At 42.2% G+C, this 24,794-nt stretch overlaps 1 protein-coding gene across 2 annotated transcripts in view; it reads right to left on the bottom strand.

Moving 5' to 3' along the window:
• Positions 1-22,150, bottom strand: part of LARP4B (La ribonucleoprotein 4B) — an 84,802-nt gene extending 62,652 nt beyond the window's left edge. Inside the window, exon 1 of one of the 2 annotated variants that reach the window (XM_082617259.1) lies at positions 21,876-22,150. The gene's annotated coding sequence lies outside the window, so the exon portion shown is untranslated. The remainder of the gene's footprint in view (positions 1-21,875) is intronic. The other variant, XM_082617260.1, reaches the window with a different exon arrangement.
• Positions 22,151-24,794: the final 2,644 nt, after the last annotated feature.

The following is a 24,794-nucleotide window of genomic DNA, read 5'->3' as shown; positions in this document are numbered from 1 at the left end:
AAAGAACCTGTATTCAATCAAACCTCTACATCCAACTCCCGATTTCAAGGAGATTCTGGGAACACTATGTGTTAAATAACACCAACACAAAGCCACTAGCTAACCCCAAAATGTGGGGCATACTACAGACAGATGCCCTCATTTCTACAGCAAATCTACAACATAAAAAAAAAAGGGAGACTTTTATTGCTACAAAATACAAAAGCTTTAACCAAAATAACCTTATGTAATGTGAGAACTGTATCTGGATCCAGATTTGAATAAATTAAGTTAAAATGACATTTTTCACAGGAATATTTGAACGTTGCCTAGATGATAAAAGGTGATTATTAATTTTGTTGAGTGCAATGAAGGTGCTGTGGCTGTTTACTCTTAAATGTCTTATTTTTAAAAGACATAAACTAAAAGACTACAGATGAAATTACACATCTGGAATTTGCTTTGAAATATGCTAATAACTCTTCTGTAAGTTTAAGGAAAGAGAAGAAACAAATACAAGAATGCAGCAAGTTAATGGTAGCTGAAACTAGATGATGGGTACAGTATGTGGAGGATTGCTATAATGTCCTCCCTACTTGTGTAGTTAAAATTTCCATAATAAAAACCAAAAAGAAAACTCTAACTAGGATATAGTATAAATATAAATCCAAAACTTCCCATACTTACTTCTATTTAAAATCAGTACTAATGAAACAATTCAAAAATATGTAAACCATTTTATAAACAATGTTCATGGAAGCTTTAGTCAAAAAAGGGGAAATAAAAACTAACTACAGAAAAGCAAAAAATAAAGCAATATATTACAAGTATTAAAAAATATTCACAAAGATTACATAAAGTAAAAAAAGCAGGATATAAAACTGTGGACAGTATAATTACAACTATGTTTTTAAAATTCACAGAGCTTTTTGAGTATTTAAAAATGAAACAAATGAAACTAAAAGGAAGGACACCAGATGAGTAACAATGTGTAATTAAGATTAAAACTCAAGGATCATGTTCCACTTTGTTTCATTCCTGTAGGCTCAATTCTTTGGAATAACTTATTATTTATATATCACACATACTTAATAAAACTCACCGGCTGGCTGATTCCACATTTACAAACCACCCACCTAATCCTTTAGGGTTGAGAAAAGTCTCTCCTGCAGAAAGAGCAGGTACTGACCCAGCTGTCTGTCAATATGGGTAATAAAACTGTCATTCAGTTATCACATTTTCTCATCAAGTTATACTATCAGTCTTGTTTTCTGAGACAGTGGGTCTTAAAGTGTGGTCTGGGCTCCATCAGGGGTCCCAAAGGCCCTTTCTGGGGCCATGAGGTTGAAATGAATGCTGACATATTATGTCTTTTTCACCCTCATTCTCTCCTCACAGAAGCTCAGTGGAGTTCTGGTGTAAGATCAAAGTTCAAGGTTACATGAAAAGACTATTAAAAACTCACCTTCCCAACCACATATTTGTGTAAGGCCAGGTTTTCCCTCTTACACTTCAACCAAAATAACACATCACTAACAGAGCAAATGCAGAAGCAGATGAGATTACAGCCAAGATTCTATTAAATCAGACATTAAAGAGATTCACAAAAATATAAAATGATGCCACTTTCCTCATTAAATTACTTTTTGTTTTTGGAAAAGACTGCTGTTTTTTCACAGGCAATGTTATTTATATTACATGCAAGGGGGCTGTTATTTTTAAAGAAAAATACATTTTTAAAATTTCAAAGTCTTAATTTTTAATATAAATATAGATAGAAATAAGTCATGTAAACAAAAGCTCTTAGAGACCTTCAATGTTTAAAGTGTAATGAGGTCCTGAGCCCACAAGGTTTGAGAACCACTGACAAAAGACATAACTAGTTCTCATGGACAAGTGCCTGGTGTTCACAGATGGGATGACATACTACTCTTATGGCCAATACTCCCCAAATCAATCCACAGAATCAATGCAATCCCTATCAAAATCCCACCTGCCTTTTTTGCAGAAACTGATGAACTGATCCTAAAATTCCTATGGAAATGCAAGGGATGCACAATAGCCAAAACAATCTCGGAAAGAACAAAGTTGGAGGGACTTCCCTAGTGGCACAGTGGTTGAGACTCCGTGCTCCCGATGTAGGGGCCTGGGTTCGATTCCTGGTCAGGGAACTAGATCCCACATGCATACCAAAACTGAGAGTTCGCATGCTGCAACTAAGGAGCCAGCAAGCTGCAGCTAAGAAGCCCACAAGCTGCAACTGAGGAGCCTGACCTGCTGCAACTAAGACCCGGTGCAACCACATAAATTAAAAAAAAAAAAAAAAAAAAAGAACAAAGTTGGAAGACTGATACTTCCTGATTTCAAAAGTTACTATAAAGCTATAAAAATCAAAACAGTGTGGTGCTGGCCAAAAGAAAGACATACAGATCAATGGAAGATAATTAAGAATCCAGAAATAAACCCTTATATTTACAGGCAACTGAGTTTCGAAAGAGTGCCATGACCATTCAATGGGGAAAAAATACTCCTTTCAACAAATGATTCTGGGACAACTGACTGTCCACATGCAAAAGAATGGAGCTGGACCCCTAAACTTACTCTCTATATAAAAATTAACTCAAAATGAAGCAAACACCTGCCTATAAGAGTTAAAACTATAAAACTCAGAAGAAAATAGAGTGAAGCTTCATGAGCATGGACTAGGCAATGGCTTCTTAGTTGGGACATCAAAAACAGAAACAACAAAAGAAAAAATAAACTGGTCTTCATCAAAATTTAAAACTTCTGTGCTTCAAAGCACACCATCAAGAAAGTGAAAAGGTAATAGAGGGAATGGGAGAAAATATTTGCAAATTATATATCTCATAAGGGACACATATCTAGAATAAAGAATTCCCAAAACTAAGACACAAATAAGTTAAAAATGGGCAAAGAGTCTGAACTGACATTTCCCCAGAGAAGATATACAAATGGCCAATAAGCAGGTGAAAAGATGCTTAACATCATTAATCATTAGGGAAATGCAAATTGAAACATGAGATACCACTCTACACTCACTGGGATGACTATAATCAAAATGACAAGTAACAATAAGCACTAACAAGGATGTGCAGAAATGAGAATCTTCATACATTGCTGGTGGGAATTTAAAAGGGCACAGCCACTTTGGTAAGCAGCTTCAAAATGTTAAACAAAGAGTTACCATTATGACTCAGCAATTGCATCCCTAGGTATACACCCAAGAGAATTGAAAATGTATTTCCCCACCACAACCTGTACATAAATATTCATAGCAACATTATTTATAATAGCCAAAAAGGGGAAACAACCCAAATAATAAACAATTAGAGGTTAAGAGCCTTATTATATTTTCAAACACATGCCTGACGCACTTCAATGGGTTTTCAAATGATAAGGACAGAGAATTTGATAATTTCTAAGACAGTCAAAATAAAGACATCATTCTTGGGGCTTCCCTGGTGGTGCAGTGGTTAAGAATCCGCCTGCCAATGCAGGGGACATGGGTTCGATCCCTTGTCTGGGAAGATTCCACATGTCCCAGAGCAACTAAGCCCGTGCACCACAACTACTGACCCTGCGCTCTAGAGCCCACGAGCCACAACTACTGAGCCTGCGTGCTGTAACTGCTGAAGCCTGTGCACCTAGAGCCTGTGCTCAGCAACAAGAGAAGCCACTGTAATCAGAAGCCCGAGCGTCACAAGGAAGAGTAGCCCCGGCTTGCCTCAACTAAAGAAAGCCCGTGTAGAGCAACAAAGACCCAACGCAGCCAAAAAAAAAAAAAAAAAAAAGATATCATTCTCCTAAAACAGCATGAAATTCTTTTTCTTAGTACAAAAAGGTAACGTGGAAACATGGATGATTTGTCTCTAGATTAGAATCAGCATCTGGATCTCTGCTGTGCAACGATTATTCTAAGTACTTTACATGGTACTAAATTAACCTTAATTCTGTTAGGTCTCACGCCCACCTAGCAGACTGGGAAACTGAGTTCAGAGGACACGCAGTCAAGGCCACAAGGCTAGTAGGTCCAGTGAGCTGGGTAACAGGCACATGTGCAGGCAGCTCACCCTGTCAGTCCACGCTAACGGGCACACGCCCCACTGTGACGGGGCCTCAGACGTACCTATAGTTTCCTTAGCTGCTCTTCGTTCCTTCTTCCCCTTTATGGTAATATTCATTTTCTACCAATGTGCAGATTATGATTTTGGCACTTAAAATAAGCGGTTAAAAAAAAAAAGAAAAAAACATGGTGCCTAAATATAAGCCAAATACTTCATCTTTCTTTACAACAAAAAGTGATCTGATTCAATGTCAGAATAAAAAGTAGAGTGTGGAGAGATGATACACTGCACCTTCCTGGGGAGTTTTCAAGGGTCTAGACAATTTTTGCTTTATGAGTTGACCTTAAAAGGTACACATTTCACATAAGACAACTCTCCACTATATGGGTGCCAAATACAAAGCCTCTTTTCTGAATCTAAAAACATTCTGAAGTCCGGAAGTCTGGACAGACTTCCCCCCACGCTCTGTATTCACTGAACCCTTGAACACTTCCAGACCTTTCTTTGCATTCTGTTCTCCTGGCCTGGAACGCTCCTCCCTCCTTCCTGAAGGCAATCTTAGATTCCCCTTCTCATTCCCTTCCTCACGCACCACAGCCTCTCTGCTCTTTACAGCAGTGACCATACGTGTGCCTCTCCCTTATCATCCTTAGTTTCTCAAAGGTATCCATGTGCTTCTTCTTAGTATATAGGACACAACAGGAAAATATATCCCACCAGTGATATGTTACAATTTACCCCCAAAGAGCTTCATTTTGTCAGTAACACTCAAATACATATGGTTTTACTATCCCGTTGTCTAAATACTCTTTCTGCATTTGCAGCCACATATGCTAAGGTCTCTTCTAACGCCTAATAACCGTGTGTGATCAAGAGCAATGATTTAAGGAACACAGCACAAGCAGAGGAGATGGACGATACACCATGCTATCACACAGACATATGTTCTAAGAACTCCAGCCTAACTGGAATCATTTTACAAAAAAACAGTAAATAAATATTCAACTAGATAAGTAAACACAGTTTTACCTATATATGAAAAATGGATTATTAATAACTTCAGAGGTTGTCTTAATTAAGTAGTGTGTGACCCCTTTGAGAATCAATTAGAAAAGTTAAAATCTGTTACTTTCAATGTCTAACCATACTTTTTAGAAAGACAGTTTACCCTTCAGACATCTGAAACTAAATATGCTCATTAGAAAAAGACAAAAATGGTCAAAGAAGCTAAATCAAATCATCAAAGCACAATCCTAGCATTTGGGGACTGTAAGGATGTGTGTTAAGGATTGTAACTTTAAATATTTTATGAACTCAATATGCCCAACTCTAGATGAAGAGGTGTAAGAAAATCAAACACCACAATGGGAATGACAGTTATCATATACTTGTCTCCTACTGCCGGCTGGGCTGTACTGTTTAACTCACAGGTGTCTGCATCACCCTACAGTATCTAAAATGCATATTCCTGTCTCACAGCAGAATAATTCGTATGGGGCAGATCAGCTTATGCACCTTCCACAGCACCTTATGCAGATTATTTCCTCAACTGAATCTGTAGGCCTGAAGAGTGGGAACATTTACAGAGCAATAGACGGCTGTCTCCAGGAAAGCTGTTACTCTAGCTCTTTTGTTTTTTAAGACTCAATATCTCTGTGACAGTCCATTCTTTCCACTGAGTCTTCCCACAGTGACGATGAACGAAAAGAGAGCAATCCAATCTCAGTGGAGTAGTTGTTTAATTACGCTTTCAAACTGGCACCCAGTATGGAAATATGTATTCCTAAGCAGATGCTGCCAATAAACTGATATTAATTTTTTAAATTTCCTTTTATACATGCATACCTGTGCTTCTATTGAAAAAGACAGTAGGAGGAAAAGGTAACTCTTTTTCATAGTTTGATCTGGTTCTGCTCCTAGGGAGGGCATAAAATCAAACACAACATGCAAAAACTTATTTCTTAGCCAAATAGGAATGGGAAAGTATCTACATGAGACATATACCATAAAAATTACATTAAAATTTTTTTCTACTAATTGCTTTCAATTTAGATCTTTACTAGATAATTCCACACAAAAAAATGAAAAAGGTCCCTTGCAGCTTTAAGACTTATAATTGGTTTATGACATATTATCTTGCCCTGGAGAAGACAAATATTTGAGATTATTTTACTAGGTTATAAGGAATCCTAAATAAACTATTATTTGAAACAAGTAAAGCAATATGAAGAAGATTTAAAAATTCTTCTCTTACTTTGCACGTGGTCGTAATGGCTGTTTTGTAAAATTTTGGTAAATGTGAGTGCAAAGGTGAAGCAGAGAATCACATCCTTAGAGATATAGCCTTTCTGCTCTCAAAGTATAACTTCTTGCTCTTATCATGAGTTGCTCCTTTTCCAATAGAAGAGCATCTCCTGAAACAGCCACATACTTTTTCACCAGTGCAAGCTTTGCTAATTGACACATCTTTCTGGACACGACCAGGAAGTGCCAGGGCCAAACTGGCAGCCTGCACAGGACACAAGGCAGCACGTCCACACCACTCAGCCTAATGTGGAAGAAGTACATATGCCAAGAAATACTCTTATTTTAACAAAGATACTCAATTTCATAGTTCAAAAGCTAACGGTCCTGAGTCCAGCCTGTTTAGAATGTATTCTGACCTCCATTCATCTGTTTATCAACATTTTTTCAGTAAGAACTACTTCCCAGGTTGAAACTGAGGGCCCCCCCACGTGCCAGATGCGCAGGGTCTGGCCAGCAGTCTGCCGGGCTGAGAGCCCCTCTATACCTCTCCTGCCTCACTCAGGCCCCCTCACTTCCACTCCCAAGTCCTTCTCACATCAGTCTGCTCACCTGCTGCAAAGGCCCTTCCAGCGTGAGCGCCTGCGTCTCTTATTCACATGTCTCTGTTCTCAGATACACACTAACCTTGCTGATGGAAAGCTGAACGTGTCTACAGTACAGAGCAGGAAAAAACAATCACCGCTGACCTTTCATGCATACTATCACCCTTTGGACAAAGAGCAGAACTGCTTCATTCAGTATCTTTCATAATTTATTTTTACCTTAGGGGACTGAGCATATGTAGGTTTTTTTTTTTTTTCTGAACTATACAGCTTTGTTACTTTCATTTGGAACATGTGATTACTGAGATTATTGAAACTCTCCACAAAAATCACTTTCTCTCATTTACATCTGAAAACAAAAAATGCTGATAGCCAAATATACCATTAGTATACACCTGTACCAAAAGTCAGAACCAATACCACAAAAGTGTCTTTCAAGAGACCCAGAAGGCCTCTTCAAAAATAAACTCTAGACAGTACATTTCTTCAACTCTTTTTACGGGAAAAAGTCTCTATTCACCTCACCCTTTTAATGAATCTTGCATTTTTTCAAGGACTGCCTATCACGTTCTATTGTGCTTTCCAATTTATAATCACATAACTACAGTTTTTCAGTTTAAAGAGCATAATACTCTTTAACCTGAAGGGGAAGACGGGTCGGGGGTGCTGAGCAAACTTAGAACTCAACATTTTAAAGAATAGGGCCTCCCTGGTGGCGCAGTGGTTGAGAGTCCGCCTGCCGATGCAGGGGATACGGGTTCGTGCCCCGGTCTGGGAGGATCCCATATGCCGCGGAGCGGCTGGGCCCGTGAGCCATGGCCGCTGAGCCTGCGCGTCCGGAGCCTGTGCTCCGCAACGGGAGAGGCCACAACAGTGAGAGGCCCGCATACCGCAAAAAAAAAAAAAAAAAAAAAAAAAAGAATGCCAAACGTCAGAGCTGGAAACATCTTGGAGCTGCTTTAACCCTGTGCTGCTAAAACTGGGACATGCTTATTACTCCTAGGAGGGCACCACAAAACCAGAACTAGAGGTGGCACGACTGTTCGAAGTTCTGGAACCATATACAAATTCAGTAATTTAAAAAAACTGTACACCTGATACTGACAGAATATTTTCACTTCTTCATCCTGTAACAGACCAATTTCTTAAAGTACTACCAACATGTAGTTTTCAAGTATGTTAAATTAAAAGAAAAGCTTTGCTATGGGGAAAAGGTACTTCTGATCTACATTAATCAACTAAGCAATAAACCAAAACGAAGCAAGAACATCTTGAATATGTAATGTTTCTCCAAATGAAGGACAATGAAATTCCCACAGGGTCTGCAGAGCTCCAAAGCGGTAAATAGCTGCATTTGACGCAACAGATGGCCGTAATAAATAGGGCAACCTATCTTCCTCAAGCCCCATCTACAGCCCTATGGGTCTTCCCTAAAATCTTGTTACCTGACATGCAAATCATCTTCCTTAAAAATTAAAAGCCACTTAACAGCTTTATAAGTAGTGATAAAATATGACTTAATTCAAGATCTACGTTAATGTGCATCTTTCCTTTCCTGAATTTAGTATTCCTAATAGACCTATATTTCTTAGCACTTTGGTGAAAGGGAAATATTCCATAACAACTATAATCTTATATAGCTTTTGAAAACTAGACCTCGAAAGTCAAGGCAAGGAACCCAAATACATATAACCTGCACCTAAGACAACTTAAAAAAACTTCATGAAAATGAATTTTTCTCTGCAGTTTCTATATCAGAGAAGGTTTAGAGAAAAAACTACCTGTTAATTGTAAGAGCGCTGGTCATTTATCTGTGGTCTGGATCCCATTCCCTCCTCTTTTCCTGTATCTTCAACCTCTTCCTCCTGCCCTGTCTAAACATGCCCAGCCCGTGCTGTCTCCAAAGACAGAGCGCAAGGGAGGGAGAGTGGAGACAAGAGAAGCAGGACAAAACCCAGTGACTGGGCGGGGGGGTGGGGGTGGGGCTCCTGGACCAGATGCAGCCTCTCCAAGGACACTGTTCCTTCCAAGACGGCCACTCGCCTGCCTGACGCTAGATGGACCAGAAGGCGGCCTCTGCAAGCGCTCTCTTCCTCATGTGCCTGCTTTTCTGCTCCTCCTCTCTGACCCTCCCTGGATGCTCTCTCATCCTATGTGACAGGAAGTAACTGTATAGTAAGGGAGGCGATTCTGAAACCTGATACATGAATCCTGAGCCACCTGAACTTGTATATACTCATCACTTGGGCCTTTTTCTTAGACTGAGTTAGTCTATTGGACATTCTTTTATTTCTTTCTCACCTAAACCACATCCTAATGAATCACCTAATACATTCACTTGTTTCCTTAAATTACAACTTAGATACTTAAAAAATAATCTGGATGGTGCAATGCTTCTAGAATAATTATTCCCCAATTTTTTATAGTTGTCATATCCATCTACCTAATTTAATAGCAGTTTTGGTGATCTGTTTTTATTGAGACACTCCAAAGTTTTCAAATTAGTTTTCCTATGATAACTGTTTTATACTATTTTTATCAGTTTATATTAGTTAACTCATGTACTAATGAGTACAACTGCCCTGAACAAACTCGGGGACAAACTGAACTGGCTTGTGTAAGCAAACAACTCAACTGGTAGGAAGAGGAACAGAGAGAAAACAAAGAGCAACCCACCAGCCCCAGCACTTTGCTGCCCACATGTAGCTGGTTTCACCAGGAGATCGTCACCTGGAGCTTCTACCTCACTGGGCCTTCTGCTCTCAGCTTTTACTGATTTCAGTTAACACCATGTGTTAAATTTCAGTGCATCTAAGCAAATATCTGGCGAACATTTTTTGACCTACGGATTCAAAATCAACCGTTTAAAAAAATCCATTCTCATATAAAACAAATAAACAGAAACTGACAATCCCTCAATCTCAAGGAAAGACAGTACATCATCTACCCAGCTGCTCTAACCAGAAACCTGCAAATAAATTTCTAACCCCTTCTCTCACATAAGCTTATACCTCCTCACCTCTACTGTCACTAAACTGTTCCAATAACCATAATCTTTGCACAGAATGACTACCCCAACCTCCTAGGTCTCCCCCGTCCCACCAATCCTTCTGCAGAATGACACTCCTGAAACAGGAGACCTGCATCGCACCCTCAGTGTACATCCACCACGCAGGCACTCAGAACACTGGGACACCAACCAGCCAGCCCAGCTGGAAATGTCACTCCCCATGCTCTCCACAAAGCCTGAGTTGCAAACCCTTTACACGCAGCGAGGCAGCCATCTCTCCAGTACTGGGAGGGCGGGAAAGTATCTACTTTCTTGATCACTATATCCTGATACAGTACCCAACAGAGCATAATCTCAGGAAATGTGTTTAATCATTTCATCTTTCATGCACTAAACATGTGGGAGAAAATTCCTAGTATTTAAAATATAAAGCTCAGAAAATGAGATGACTCCAAGTGAAAGCTTCTGTTGCTGAATATTCCAAATGATGTGTTAATGTGGGAAAAGACAACATTCTTAGGTCACGGTAAAATTACTTTGAGTTCACTTTCATTTTATTTTAGATACTCTCTAGGTTTTGTATATGTGTGTACATACGTAAGTGTGCACCTGGGATCTGAACATACAAAAGAGTTAAATACAAAGTGATGTTGACAGTAAAAAATTACATTTAATTATCAAAATGACAACTCGCAGAAGAAATTCCTAAGCGGCAAACACACAAACTCTATTATCTGTATTGAAAGTAGAGGTCAGGACTTCCCTGGTGGCGCAGTAGTTAAGAATCCGCCTGTCAATGCAGGGGACACAGGTTCGATCACTGGTCCAGGAAGATCCCACATGCCGCGGAACAACTAAGCCCATGCGCCACAACTACTAAGCCTGCGCTCTACAGCCTGTGAGCCACAACTACTGAGCCCACACGCCACAACTACTGAAGCCCGTGTGCCTAGAGCCTGAGCTCCGCAACAAGAGAAGCCACCTCAATGAGAAGTCTGTGCATCTCCAAGAAGAGTAGCCCCCGCTCGCTGCAACTAGAGAAAGCCTGCACACAGCAATGAAGACCCAACACAGCCAAAAATAAATAAATTAAAAAAAAAAAAAGAAAGTAGAGGTCAAAGATCCTTCTGAAAATATGCTGAAAGTTATGACTCCTTTCACTGGAAAAATGGACATACGCTAGAAATGTTAAACACAAACCCAGGAGTTCAAGGATTCCCTCCTCACCCCAAGTCCACCTATGACATCAGGCTGGGCGTGGGACAAGGACAATAAGAGCAGGGACCCCCACCCAGCAGGTGGTGAGCATTTTTAGGGCCTGTCAGCACAGAGCATGTGCTCAAACAAGTGCCAGCGAACAACCAGGCACCGGTCCCAGGGAGCTATGAAACACAGAGATCTCCCACTTTGCCAAAGTTTGCTTGTACGAAAGGCCTATGTTAGTACCCGTTTTTGCTAACCAAGAGACCTGAGAACTTTTGCTTTTGCGAAAATCAAAAATGGCGGCTCGGCAGCTTTCTGTGTTCGTTTTGCAGTAGTTACAGAGGCAGCGCTCACTGGAGCAGTGAGAGCAGCCCCGCCAAGCTCCTTCCCCCGCCACGCTCAGCATCTCAGCACCCAGCATCTGGGCTTTACCTCCATCTATTCTGTGCCTCCCTTAACAAGATGTGTCCTAAGGTAACTGCTTCTTTGCTTTATACCATTTTGGCTTCTGGAAGGTTCCAGAGGAGTGCTCCACTTCCGAATAGCACAGCAGGGGCACCCGTACCACATTGTACTCAGAAAGTAACAGCCACTGACTCCAAGCACAGAACCTAATCACGATCCTCAAAGATTAGGTGTAACAACTGAACACTTTTCCAAAATGACTGTGCAAATCAGTTAATATTAAAATACATCAAATACCCCCTAACATGAAGCATTCCTTACAAAAGTGATACCATGTTTGAAAAAAGAATTTATGTTCCACAGTTATAATTCAAAAGCATGTACTACTTTGGATAATCTTTCAATTTGATATTCCAACATAATACCATCTCCATTTTGTAAGTAACTGGATCACAAGTCCTAGCCCACTTAGGATTACAGTTCAGTAGATGATGAAACGAATAACATCACCATAAAAGTTTCAAGCCAACTATGAGGATCTCTGATCCTCAATCAGCTCCAATAATTTTGAATTACTGCTCAGCAAGGTAAATGACCTTCTCTCAGACTTCTGTTGTGGGCTACCCCTGACCTCAACAATCATCACTATAAAACAACCATTAAAACTTTCTAATTAAAGCCAGCATTTCTGACGCTTAGCTATGCTGTGGTTTATAGCTCTCAAATCTATCAGGTTACTGGACCTAAGACACCTTTACGCAAGACACCTATGCTTTCTGAGAATTGGGCACTATTTGCAGTGGACTTGGAAACAAGAAGTCAGGCAAATCCCATTTTCTGCTCTTCTCTCTTGTGTGATATAAGGCACCTGTCTCCAGGCTTCAGTTTCCTAAACAGTAAAACAGATGTTCCAAAGAACAAATGGGGAAAAAAGCAGCAAGGGCTTTGGGTCACCTGAATTACAAGTCCAGTACACTGTGGAGGATGGCAACTGCTGCCACCTGCGCTCAGGTCTCCGTTTAGGAAAGCTGCAGGCTGCGGAGGTCTGAAATCACTGGGCACACGGCAGGAACGAACCCAAACAGACAAGGCCGAACTAAAGGCCTGGAGAGGTGCTCAGAGCTCTGGAGCCTGCCCTCCTCTTCACAGAAAGGTGGTGGGTGTGAACACAGGGGCTGCTGCTTCCAAAGCCTGAAGGCAGAGCCCTGCACCGGGGTGCGGATGTTAAGGTCTAAATGCTTTAGGAAGGAAACCACTGAATTTAAATGAATTTTCCTTAGACTATTTCTCAAAGACGAGTCTGAATATGTGATACAGACTAGAAGACCTGTTAGTGCCTTCCTAACAGGAAGGATTTTAAATGGATTAAAGCTAATAGGTTACGCTATCTAAAATGACAAACAAAACCCTTAATTTTCCTGGAATAAAAACATTAATTCAATGTTTTAAAAAGCAGTTTAATGGCTGCTTTACACATCTGCTTTAAAAACATAACAATAAAATGCTGACTTAAAATTCTATAGCATACATAAAACTAACACTTTCACCAATTTCAATTTTTCTTTTGAAATTCCACTGTTAAGAGTATAACTTGAAAAGTATCCTACTGAGTTCTATTAATAGTGGACCAAAGTCATAGTCCTCACTCTGCCACCAGCCAACTAGCTGTATTCCTAATTAATTTTACTTCTGTGGGTTTCAGTCTCTGAATCTTTAGAGCTCTAATACCCTCACACTACAACTGTAATACTACGCAATTTTTCTGGCAGTTAGTTTCAGAAACTATTAGCAAATCTCAGTTAATAAAATAATGTAGACCCAAACTCAAAGTCTCAGAAAATGACTTACTTCAAACTGTTATTTCATTCACACCAAACATTACATGAATAGTCAAAAAGGATAAAAGGTTTCCCTCTCAGTCTTGTAATTCCAGGCAGGTAACAATGGCACTGATAAAACTACTACTCCATGCAACTGGATTAAGGCTGATTACATGTATTGTTAATTATTATTAAACACTTGGTACACTTATTCACCAATTATCAATAAACCTACCTAACCACACCCCCACGCACCAAACTGTAAATTGGAAGTTAATGATCTAGCTTTCATTTGCCCCACTCAGAATATTACCTCGCACAGGAGTCCCTCCCTATCCGAGGTTTGCTTTCCATGCTTTTGGTTACCCAGGGTCAACTATGGTCCAAAAATATCAAGTGGAAAATCCCAGAAACAAACAATCCATAGGTTTTCAATTGCGCGCCATCTGAGTAGCACGGCCCAATCTTGCGCTGTCCCACCCAGGACGTGACTCAACCCTTTGTGCAGCCCATTAGTCACTCAGCAGCCAGCTGGCTATCAGATCAGCTATCACAGTCTGGCAGTGCTGGAGTTCAAGCGACCCTTATTTTATTTAATAATTGCCCCAAAGCGCAGGAGTAGTGATGCTGGCAATTTAGATATGCCAAAGAGAAGCTGTAAAGTGCTTCCTTTAAGTGAAAAGGTAAAAATTCCTGACTTAATAAGGAAAAAAATTGTGTGCTGATGTTAAGATCTACAGTACAAACACTGAAAATTGTGAAGGAAAAAGAAATTCGTGCTAGTTTTTCTGTCGCACCTCAAAGTGCAAAAGTTATAGCCACAGTGTTTGATAAATGATTAGTTAAGATGGAAAAGGCATTAAATTTGCACAATAAGGTACTTTGAGACCACATTCATATAACTCCTATTATGGTATATTGTTATAACTGTCATATTTTATTATTATTGTTAATGTCTTACTGTGCCTAATGTATAAATTAAACTTTATCCTAGGTATGTATGTATAGGAAAAAATTAGTATATATAGGAGTTAAGGCACTATCCGCAGCTTCAGGCATCCACTGTGGGAATGTATCCCCCACAGACAAGAGAGGACCGCTGTAATATGACTTGTGGCCGTACAGTGAATTTGGGAAAACACCTGATCTATGGTTTTTTATCTTGAGCTGTAATCTCGCGATTTCACGAAAAACTTAAAACTACGTTAACAGATTAAAAACCTCCACAATGACAATCAAACACACTCTCAACATTCTAAACTTCAAAGAACAGTATGCTAAGAGTGTCCATGACTGAAAATACTAAAATTTATGGTCATTTTAGGATCCCAAGCCACTCTTTTGTAGGAAAACATTCCACTCTTAACTGGAAGTTTCGCCAGGTCACAGAGACTTTCAAATTCTATCTGTGTGCCTGAATGCTTCTGCAATTTTATTTGGTGATCCTATTTTCTACTTCCGGTCCTTTCACGTTTAGGATTAACTCTCCTGCACTGAGCCCTGAAAGATAATGATTTCAGCAAAATAAAGGAAAATTTGTCAATGTATACAAAAATATAGGAAGAGCTGTGAAAAACTAAGGGCCACACACACAGACAGCAAGTACTACGTACGAGCTGTTTTAATCACTGCATCCTTCTGTCTTCACCAACTGCCCTTCCCCTGCCTAGATATTTAAGGTGTGAAGAAGCAAACACTGCTGACTCATAGTTACTCACTTGTACAATGGTCTGTACTCCAAGGGAAACGGTCTGTACGAAGGGAAACTAGAAATAGCATTCTAGTCTGACACCAAACATCACTGGAGATACAGATATGAATCCAAAAGGAGCGTGGACCCTACAATAATGCCAGAGAAAGGTTTCCACACTGAGCTTCTGCACTAAATGACAACCAGCATACCATAAAAGTACAAGCAAAGATCAAATGCTTTTGCCTTCTAATTACCCAGATTTTTAAAAGGCAACTCTCTCCATGGGGACTTCAAGTCTGCTTTTAAAGGCTGCTGTTATTCCCTGACCATGGGAGTTGTGAGAAGTCAGGCAGCAATGGATTACAGTATATACTATATGCAATGTGCTTATGACACGCTGACACACACAGCTGACTCTTAACAACAAAGGTTTGAACTGCATGGGTCCACTTATACAAGGATTTTTTTCAATAAATATGTACTACAGTACTACACGACCCAAGGTTGGTTGAGTCCACGGGTGTGGGACCACAGATACAGAGAGCCAACTGGAAAGTTCTACTCTGATTTTCAACTGCGCAGAGGAATGGCTCCCCAACCCCTCTGTTGTTCAAGGGTCAACTGTACATGGCAAGGCAGAAATTATACAGATGGTAAAATCTCAACAATGAAATACAGAGACATATGTAATCAACAAACAGAAATAAAAATGTTCAGAAAGTATAAAGTATTTAAAGGTTTTAAAGGACTTGATTATTTCCAGAAAAAAATATTTGAAAAGGGAATGTTTAATATATTCAGAAAGAGATAATAATCGAGGCAACTTGTAAATCTGTATCCAGTTGGTCACTATGTTTTTAATCCCTATATTTTCAAGTTTTGACAATAAAACAAAGCCTTTTGAAATCTGAAAACAAAATGTTCTCATTTTTCAGAGATGTTTCTAAAAAAGGAATCTGTTAATTAGTCTGCCTTAATACAAGCTGAAATAACAAATATACTTTAAACAAGTGACAAATGCTAGCAGGTCTGAGGCCTATTTTTAAAGTATTTTTTAAACACGCATGATTATGTGTAATACAAATGAAAGGGGTTCTAAGCAATCTATTCTTTTTTTTTTTTTTTTTTTGCGGTACGTGGGCCTCTCACTGTCGTGGCCTCTCCAGTTGCGGAGCACAGGCTCCGGACGCACAGGCTCAGCGACCACGGCTCACGGGCCCAGCCGCTCCGCGGCATGTGGGATCTTCGCGGACCGGGGCACGAACCCGCGTCCCCTGCATCGGCAGGCGGACTCTCAACGACTGCGCCACCAGGGAAGCCCCTAAGCAACCTATTCTTCATTTAGACCAGGCCTTGGACTGTTCCACTGTGACAAACACAAGTGTAAGCAAGAGATCTTGCCACCCTGGGGCCAAGTAAAACCAGTCTGTATGCATCCATTCCTCCCCTTCGACACAAGTCTATGTAAAGCAGAAGGATTGCTTAAAAAGGCAATTCTGGTCTTGCAATACTCCTGTTTCAAACCCTCTGACTGCTTCTCACTGTTCTTAGGATAGAGAGCACAATTCTCACCCATGCCAGGAGCTCCAGACCCTGCAGGACCCCGTTGCTGCCTCGCCCACCCCCTCCCTGTTGCCAGCCTCTCCAAATGAGTTCCTAGCTCAGAGTTTTTGCACCATTATCCTCTGCCTAGAAGGCTCCCTCCCCCTGCCCAATCCCTCAAGGTCCACATGACAACCTCCCAGCACAACATTATCTGATTGTCTTCCTGCCTCAGTGGACAGAAAGTTGCAGAGAGGAGGGCAATTTTCTCTTTTGTTCACCATTACAACCCTGGGATTTATTCATCAATTATTTAGTGCATACTGTTTTCTAAGGTCTGGGTTCATAGCAATGAACAGAAGAGACAGAAACCCTCAACTTCAGAGGGTTTACATTCAAGTACAAGAAGACACAAGGTACGTAAAATACAAAAATTACATGGCATGTTATAATGTAGTAGTAAGTGCTACAAACAAAAATAAAGCAGGGAAGGGAGATGAGGGATGTCCACCACACTCCACACTACAATAAACTCGACTGTCCTAACGGGACTGCTCAAGGAAGCGTGGAGTGGAAAGTCCTAAAGAAGTTTCACGTACAGAGGGTTCAAGAGTCCAAAAATGCTGGTCTACTTTACTTTAAATAAAACAATTCACTGTCTTAATTCCTTCTAGACCACAAGCCTTAGAGAAAAGTTCTGGTATCATTCATCTTTGTACTGCTAATGTGTGGGTGATCAAAAATACCTGCTCAAAAAAGGAATGAATGAACCCATCTCTTTCCTCTCAGTGGCCCTGCTTTGCACCAGGTCATGGAGCAATGATTCTCAAAAGGGAATAAAAAATGGAAAAATCCACTGAAGTTTAAAAATACATTTTCACTACTGTAATTGCTTTGTTTTTGGCTAATATAATTTGTTTTCATTTCAAAGCAAAATAAAGAAGGTAAGAAATATTGTTATCAAAAGGGGCACATTTTTAAAGACTGAGAAAGAATATCATCTAGAGGTCATGTAGTTAAATCACTCCACCTAAAATAGTGTACGTGATAGATGTAGCTATCAAGTCAGTTAACGTTTTGTAAGTAGAATTTTTATGCATTTTCTATTGCATTCTTTTTTTTTTTTTTTTTTTTTTTGCGGTACGCGGGCCTCTCACTGCTGTGGCCTCTCCCGTTGCGGGGCACAGGCTCCGGACGCACAGGCTCAGCGGCCATGGCTTACTGGCCTAGCCGCTCCACAGCATGTGGGATCCTCCCAGACCGGGGCACGAACCCGTGCCCCCTGCATCGGCAGGGAGACTCTCAACCACTGTGCCACCAGGGAAGCCCTACTGCATTCAAGTAAAAATTTTCATGTTTGTTTATGAAAGCATGCAAATAATTGCTCTAAAACTGAGGTGGGAGGTGCCTTATCCCTCTAGTGAAACAAAGTTTCCTCAACATCTGTAGTGCAACACTTGGCCCTGGGCTGGGCAAAGAGGTTAGGGACATAAAAGGATCTTGCCCACAAGGAGTTTACATTAATTAATTAGTGCAATGCCTTGGGGTGCTATGGAAACAAGAGAAGCACTCAGCATGACATTAAAAATTAAGGCAAGGATTCCTGAAATACCTTTTTAAGGATGGGTTAAGGAGCTAAGTCAAAAAAAAAAAGAAGAAAAGACCTTCAATCCCAGGCAAAGGAAACAGAGAGAGCAAAGACAACACCATGGTTTTGGGGAGAGGACTGTGGCCAGCGCAGGCCAACCAAAGGTGGCCCAGCCAGCAAGGAGAAGGCAGAAGTGGCAAGGCCCCTGGGCACTTCTTAGTTAGGCAGGGGACAGCCACTGAGGAGTTTTTACAAAGGGCCTAACAATCAGGATATGCCTTTAAAGCAACCTCTCACTACAGTGTGACAAAAATGGTGTAAATAAAAGAGCATTTTATTTTTATCACACAAATAAATATCACCCAGTTTTTAAGCCAAAACTTTTGCATATCAGATTTCATAAAGAACATTTTCAGTGAAGACTAAGTCTCACCTCAAGGATTATCAAATTTAAGTTAAGTAGGAAATGTCCACCATGTTACAGAATGCACTCTGTGGCCCAGGTCTCACTATAGTAGGGAAGTAGGGCTGACACTAAAGAGGAAACCAGACCAGGAGAGAAGGCACAAAAGGGGTGGCATCACTCACCTGCAACCCTTCATGATTACACAGGAACCATGACAGCTTCTCCAAGAAAATGATGAAAAAGTTTATAAAGCACTGAAGGGACAAAAGGTTTGGGGGTGGGGGAGGTGAGAAGGAAGGAAACATAAGCTGACTTAATCATTTTGCCTGATCATAAGGAAGACATTTACATGTGGGAAAAATAAAGCGCTAGAACATTAGGGAAAAAACATTTCCATGCTGGAAATATCCTCCTCCTTTCAGCAAGAGAACCTAATGGTTATCTACCTTACAATTCCACATTCTAATAAAGAAATTCATTTTCTAATCAAGATAACTCCAGAAGTAGAGTAGCTCCAAAGATACTAACAAGTGCAACAATTAGGAGCAAAAAGTTCAAACTGAACTAAATTAAAATCAGGTCTGGTGAGTTTAACCCTCTCAGAAGGCAGTGCCTCCTTTACTAGGTACTCTAAAATTAGCTCTTACAGAAAAAGGAGAACTCTTTACAGGAATAAAGTCTTACAAAGGAGCAGAAGTGACCAAACCCTGTAGCAGTGTCTGTTTCTTTTAACAATGTACTTTCCATAAACACAACTTCAGTGCTTGTTTTCTTCTCTCCATTAGAAAAAGGTTGAGTCAATGGTCTTACAGGAAGAATTACAAAAATATACATGATTTTCTTGCATTTACCAATCGGGAAAAAAAAATCCTTAAATATGAGAGAACTCTGCAAGAGTACAGCATGTGTTATGAAAGCCTATTTGAAACTTGTGCCTTAAACATTACGACGAAAACAAATGGAATTTAAAGTAATATAGCTACAGAGCTTTTTGCAATCTCAAGGGACAATCATTAAGAAAACACAAGTTACTAAAATTAGAAGACCTAGATTATAATCCTAGTTATCACTACAGAAAGTATGAATTCCAGCAGGACACTGAAATTAACAGGGAAAGGAGTTTGTCAGCCACTTGGTTGGTAGGTAACATCAACCACAGCTCTATCATTTCAAAAACTTGTAATATTGTTGCAAATCTATGTTAAGTAGTGGGGCTACTTTAAAGCACTGTTTATTGTTATTAACATTAAAGACATGATGTTCCCACGTTGCACTTAAGTATTTTGGAACTGTTTTATGATATATGAAGACTGCTTCATTAAAAACAAGTAAAATATTTGTTTCCACAGATTTTAAATACGTATTTGTCTAAACATGTGCTTATCTGTGAAAACCATATTAATATCAATAAATTCTCCAAATCTCAACTTTTTTTAAAGTGCAATTCCTAGGAACCTTAAATAAAATCAAAATCTTCCCTGAACATGCTGCCATTTAATTTTGGCTACTCTTCAACAAAACACGTTAAAATAAATGCCAAGAAACTTCTGTTCTCATATTATCATCCATTTTCTCTCTGGCTCCTACTCAAATATAGTATAAATCCTTTCTCCAACTATACATTCTGTCCTCAGACCTGCTTTCTCTGCCCAGATACATGTGATAAAAGAAAAACAAAATTCTGTTAATAAATCAAAACTGACAGTCACTAAAAGAATATTGAAAACAGTAATAAGGTAAACACCATTTTCAAAATTCTGAATAAGAATCTGAGTAATAAAAAAAAAAAAAAGAGCAAAAACAGCCAACATCAACATGTTACAAACAGTCTTATGAGGCTGATGTTATTAGAATCCTCCTTTTAGAGATGAAGAAAGTGAAGCCCCAGAGGGTAATTTCTAATCAATAAGAAGCCATCTCTATCTCTCTTCACACACCCACTTTTTCACCTTACAAAGGCAACACACATCAACTTTTCAAAATACAGGATGAAATTTATTTCTAACTAAACACAAGTTTCAAAGCGAAGTACACAAATCCAACTTATGGTTGAATAATAAACTTGCTAACCTGATGCCTTTCATAAAGTATTCCACCTTAGCAACTCAAGCAAACTGTAGCGATTTCGTAGAGCTTGATTATAAAACTGCCCTTCAGAATATTAAATACAGAGAACAGTTGACAAGCCACAACCATTTCAACTTCTGTAAATCACCCTGACTGTAAATTAGAGGGAGCCAGGCAGGTGGGGAAGTATGGAAACTGCACACTGCACAATATTATCTGACCTCCAAAGAAATGAACGTCACTCTTCCCCAATGTAGTCTTTGCAAACTACAACTCAGAACCTATTTCAAAAGCATTTTAGATAATTAACACAAGAGACCAGCTAAGTGTCATGAGAAAAACTTTAAAAACAAGAAAATTACTTGTATGCTTACAACATTCAAGTTGATATTATCTTTTTCTTAAAACCCTCACACAACCTGATTTCCCTGAACAGTCCAGGGAACTCTTCCCGTTCCTTCAGTTATCCAAAACTTCAAACTTCCACTTAACATTTAGGGCAAGTTACTGTGCAGCCAAAGAGAGGGTCTCAAACGCACAGGATAGCTACCCTACAGATAATCTTCTCAAGTTTCACCTCAGCCTAAATTAAAGACCGTTTTATGTAGAAATGAGGGGGAAGACAAGATGACCTGCACGGAAAGTTGCAATACAAAATTACAGTGAAGTGTGAACAAGTCTTAAGTTTTACGTTCTGATTGGACACGACTGAGAAGCAGGTGGTAAGAGATTCCTGACCTGCCCCTTACTCGAACACAGGGCGTCTTTAGAATTTTTTCCTAATTCTTCCAGAACCTGCCTCTGCTCAAACCTCTCTGAGGAGAGCGGGAGCGTCCCAAGCACACCCGGAGCAACAGGATCCCACTTCCTGGTCCGAGTGACCCGGGCCCTCCCCGCCCGACCGGCCGCGGTCCCGGGCCCGGGCGGAGGGCAGGGCGAGGCCGCCGCAGTGCAGGCCGGACGGCGGTGCTGCCCGTACCCTACACCTGCCCCGGCCCCCGAGACCTTGGCCCGGCCCTGGCCGGCCCCAGGCCTGCCCGCCGCCCCGGCCCGCACCCAGACCCCTCTGCCCGCGCCCCGGCCCGGCTACACTCGCTGGGCCCTGCCCGGCCGCGTCCTCCGGGAAGATGGCGGCCCATGACAGGCGGGCGCGGCGCGGGTCCGAGGCGGAGGCCGGGCGCGACGCGGCGGGAGCGGAGCAGAGCAGCCCGCCCGCCGCCGCGCTCACCTGTTAGCACCGCCGCCGCCCGGCCGCCGACCGCCGCAGCCCCGGTGCCCGGCAACCGCGCCACACGCGGACGGGCCGTGAGGGAGGGGCGGAAGCAGGGGCGCGGCCGGCCCGGACGAGCGGCGGGGGTCGGCACGGCGCGGACTGGCGGCGGGGCGGCGGCAACTCTTTCCCCTTTCGGGCCGAAAAATATCTCAACCTCGCGACTCCAGCACCCCAACGGTCCTTCCCGTTCGCATGAGAACACACAGCTCCCGCTTCCGGGCCCCGCCGGAAGTCCCACCCCGCGCGCTCCCGCGCTCGCGCGCCCGCGTACTCACCGCCTGGTCCGCCGAATGGTGCTCGGCGCCCTTACGTCATGGCGGCACGGCGCCCTGATTGGTCTCGCGCAGAGCCGGGCCCGCCCCCTCCTCCTGGCCTCTCGGTGCTCGTGCCACCCCCGGCGACGCCTGTGATTGGTGGGGGCGCGCACGCAGCCCCACCCCGCGCACGCTCTCCGCACCGCCCCCGCCGCGACCTGAGGAGGAGGTGCCGTCGGCTGGGACCGCGACCTCTACCCTCTTCAGCCGGGGACCGAGACTCCCGTCACCCGCCTCATCCCGGGACCCCGCCCCCGTCACCCCGGGATCGCGACCCCCGTCCCCCTCGGCCCAGGACCCCGGCCCCTCCCTCCCCTCACCCCGGGACCGGACCCAGCCCCGGGGCCGTCTGGCCATCCGGGTGGTTGGGTCAGGAGAGCCCCCTGAGCGTGCCCGGGAAAAGGGAGAAGGCGGCGTCGCCTGTCCGTGGAGCGGGTGCCCTGGGCCGCTCGTCGGCCAGCTCCATTCTCCGCGGTTTCAGGGGAAATGCTGAAGACTCGGGATGTCTTCCCAAACCCGAGCATGTGCCACCCACCCGACCCATTCTATGGGGAGGAAAAACAAAAGTAAAGTATGTTCACCGGCTTTAAGTTTGCTGCCTGATTTTCCTGTGTGCCTGCTCCGCTTGGCTGTTGATTATGTAGACATACATGTGACCTGGAAAGGCTTCTCTGGGTCAGTCTGTCCAGCCTTATCCGTGCACCGGTGCTTCTTACCTGTTCCTTCTGCGGGTCCGAACGCCGACAGAATGCGCTCTGGACTTCCGTGTATTGACTGGGAAGATCACATCGGTGCTGGGCGCCTTCTGCTTTGGCATACGTTGTCACATCCTCGCTCTAAAAAACTTGCAAGTTCAATAATGCTATTCATAGCAATGTCTTTAAAGATAATCACGTAAGACTGAGATTTCCTGTAATATTCAAAGCAAGTACATATTTCTGGGGAAAAAAAGTCGCGTTTAGAGTTCACTTTCCAGGAGAACCTGTTGGATATGTTGCAGAGCCCTTCTCAGGTACCTCCGCTTGGAACGTTTTAGACTGAGGCCCAGGAAGTCATCCCTAGGCCGGACCAAGTGATGCGGTCCACCTCTGAAAGGTCAGGAATTCTCCAAAGTTATTAGGTTAGATTTCCATCTTTTTTGCTTGTGTCTACATTCTGGCAGACTTTTTGATATACAGATAAGTTCCCATATTACAAAAGGGACTAAATGATATGAGAATAGTTTATATTGAAATGACATCTCTCACTTTCTATTTGAGTTGGGTGATCCTTCCTAAACAATCAAAACTGGCTTTTTATCCCTGTGTGATTTTTTTTTTTTAACTTGTGCTTCAAAAGAAGCACCCATTTTCACCTTGGGATGTGAGATTATAACAAAATGAATTTTTATGGCATTTCTACTTAGAAAAATAAGATCAGTTTTTAAAAACCACTTCTCATCTCAAGCAGTTACAAGTCCTACCTATTCTATCTAAAAACTTTCCTTCTCCTGCTTACGATGGATTTGCCTGCTATTACTGCTCTCACAGTTTGTCTCAGTAGCATCACAGCTGGTCTCTGCCTCCCCACCTTTCACCATGCCAGCTTACATTTCCTTTAAAAGCCTCCTCACCATCCCCCTCTGAGTCAAGACTTGTTGAAGTCCAAGTTGTTTTTCATGGACTAGCAGGCCCTTCACAAACTGGCTCACTGGCCCCTCACATCTCCTTTCCTGCCCCAGGGTTAGACAACCTAACCTTCCAATCACATTCTCTTAACGTGCATTTTTGAAGGCCTTGGGGTAGTCTCTGGGTGTGGATGTGAATGACACACAGGCTTTACACTCTATGACCCTACCGTTTACTGAAAGGCCGGTCAACTGGCAGTCACCACAGTGTGATAATTCCTGTTAGAGAACAAAACAAAGAAGCGTTTGTTCCCAGATGTTTGCTGCGCACGAAGTTGTGTGTGGAGTGTCTTCGTTTGTGAACACTTTGGTCCTCTAGTGTCCTTCATCTGTGCTCTTCCTTCTGCCAGAAGGGTCGTCCTCTGCTTCCACTTCTGGCAAAATCTGGCTTATTTTTCCAGTTACAGCTCAAGTGTCAGCCACTTATATCTTTTCCTTTCAGACAATCGGTTTCCCAGACCCTTCTGGGTACTCGTAGCACTCACCAAGTCCCTACTCCGCCTTAGGGGCGGTGCTCAGTGCTGGGGAGATGGCATAGAGCAGTACCGACCAAAAGACAGGTGAACAGGTAGTAGGGGATAAAGAGGAGTAAGGTTTACTATGGAGTGTGTGCAGATTGCCCAGGTAGCAAGCACATGGGAGAGTCTGAAGCCAGCTTGGGAAGGAATCAAAGAAAGAGATGACCGAGCCAAGGCCAAAGACACCAGAGTGGAGGGGCTGCCAACACACCTTCCAGCAGGGAGGGAGAGGCCAGCTCTGGTCAGAGAAGGAAGTATTTGAACATGACAGAGCATAAAACCAATGTGGTAAGGTGAGTGGAGGGCACGAGAGCCTGGAGGGGTAAGCAAGGCAAGAATCCCAAAGGTCTTCCGAGCACTTATGATGTTTGAATTT

The sequence above is a fragment of the Mesoplodon mirus genome, assembly GCF_964341445.2.
Source record: "Mesoplodon mirus genome assembly, chromosome: 4".
In the NCBI taxonomy this organism is placed as follows: Eukaryota; Metazoa; Chordata; class Mammalia; order Artiodactyla; family Ziphiidae; genus Mesoplodon; species Mesoplodon mirus.
Note: the sequence above shows the minus strand (reverse complement) of the source record. Positions and strands in the feature narration are given on the sequence as shown.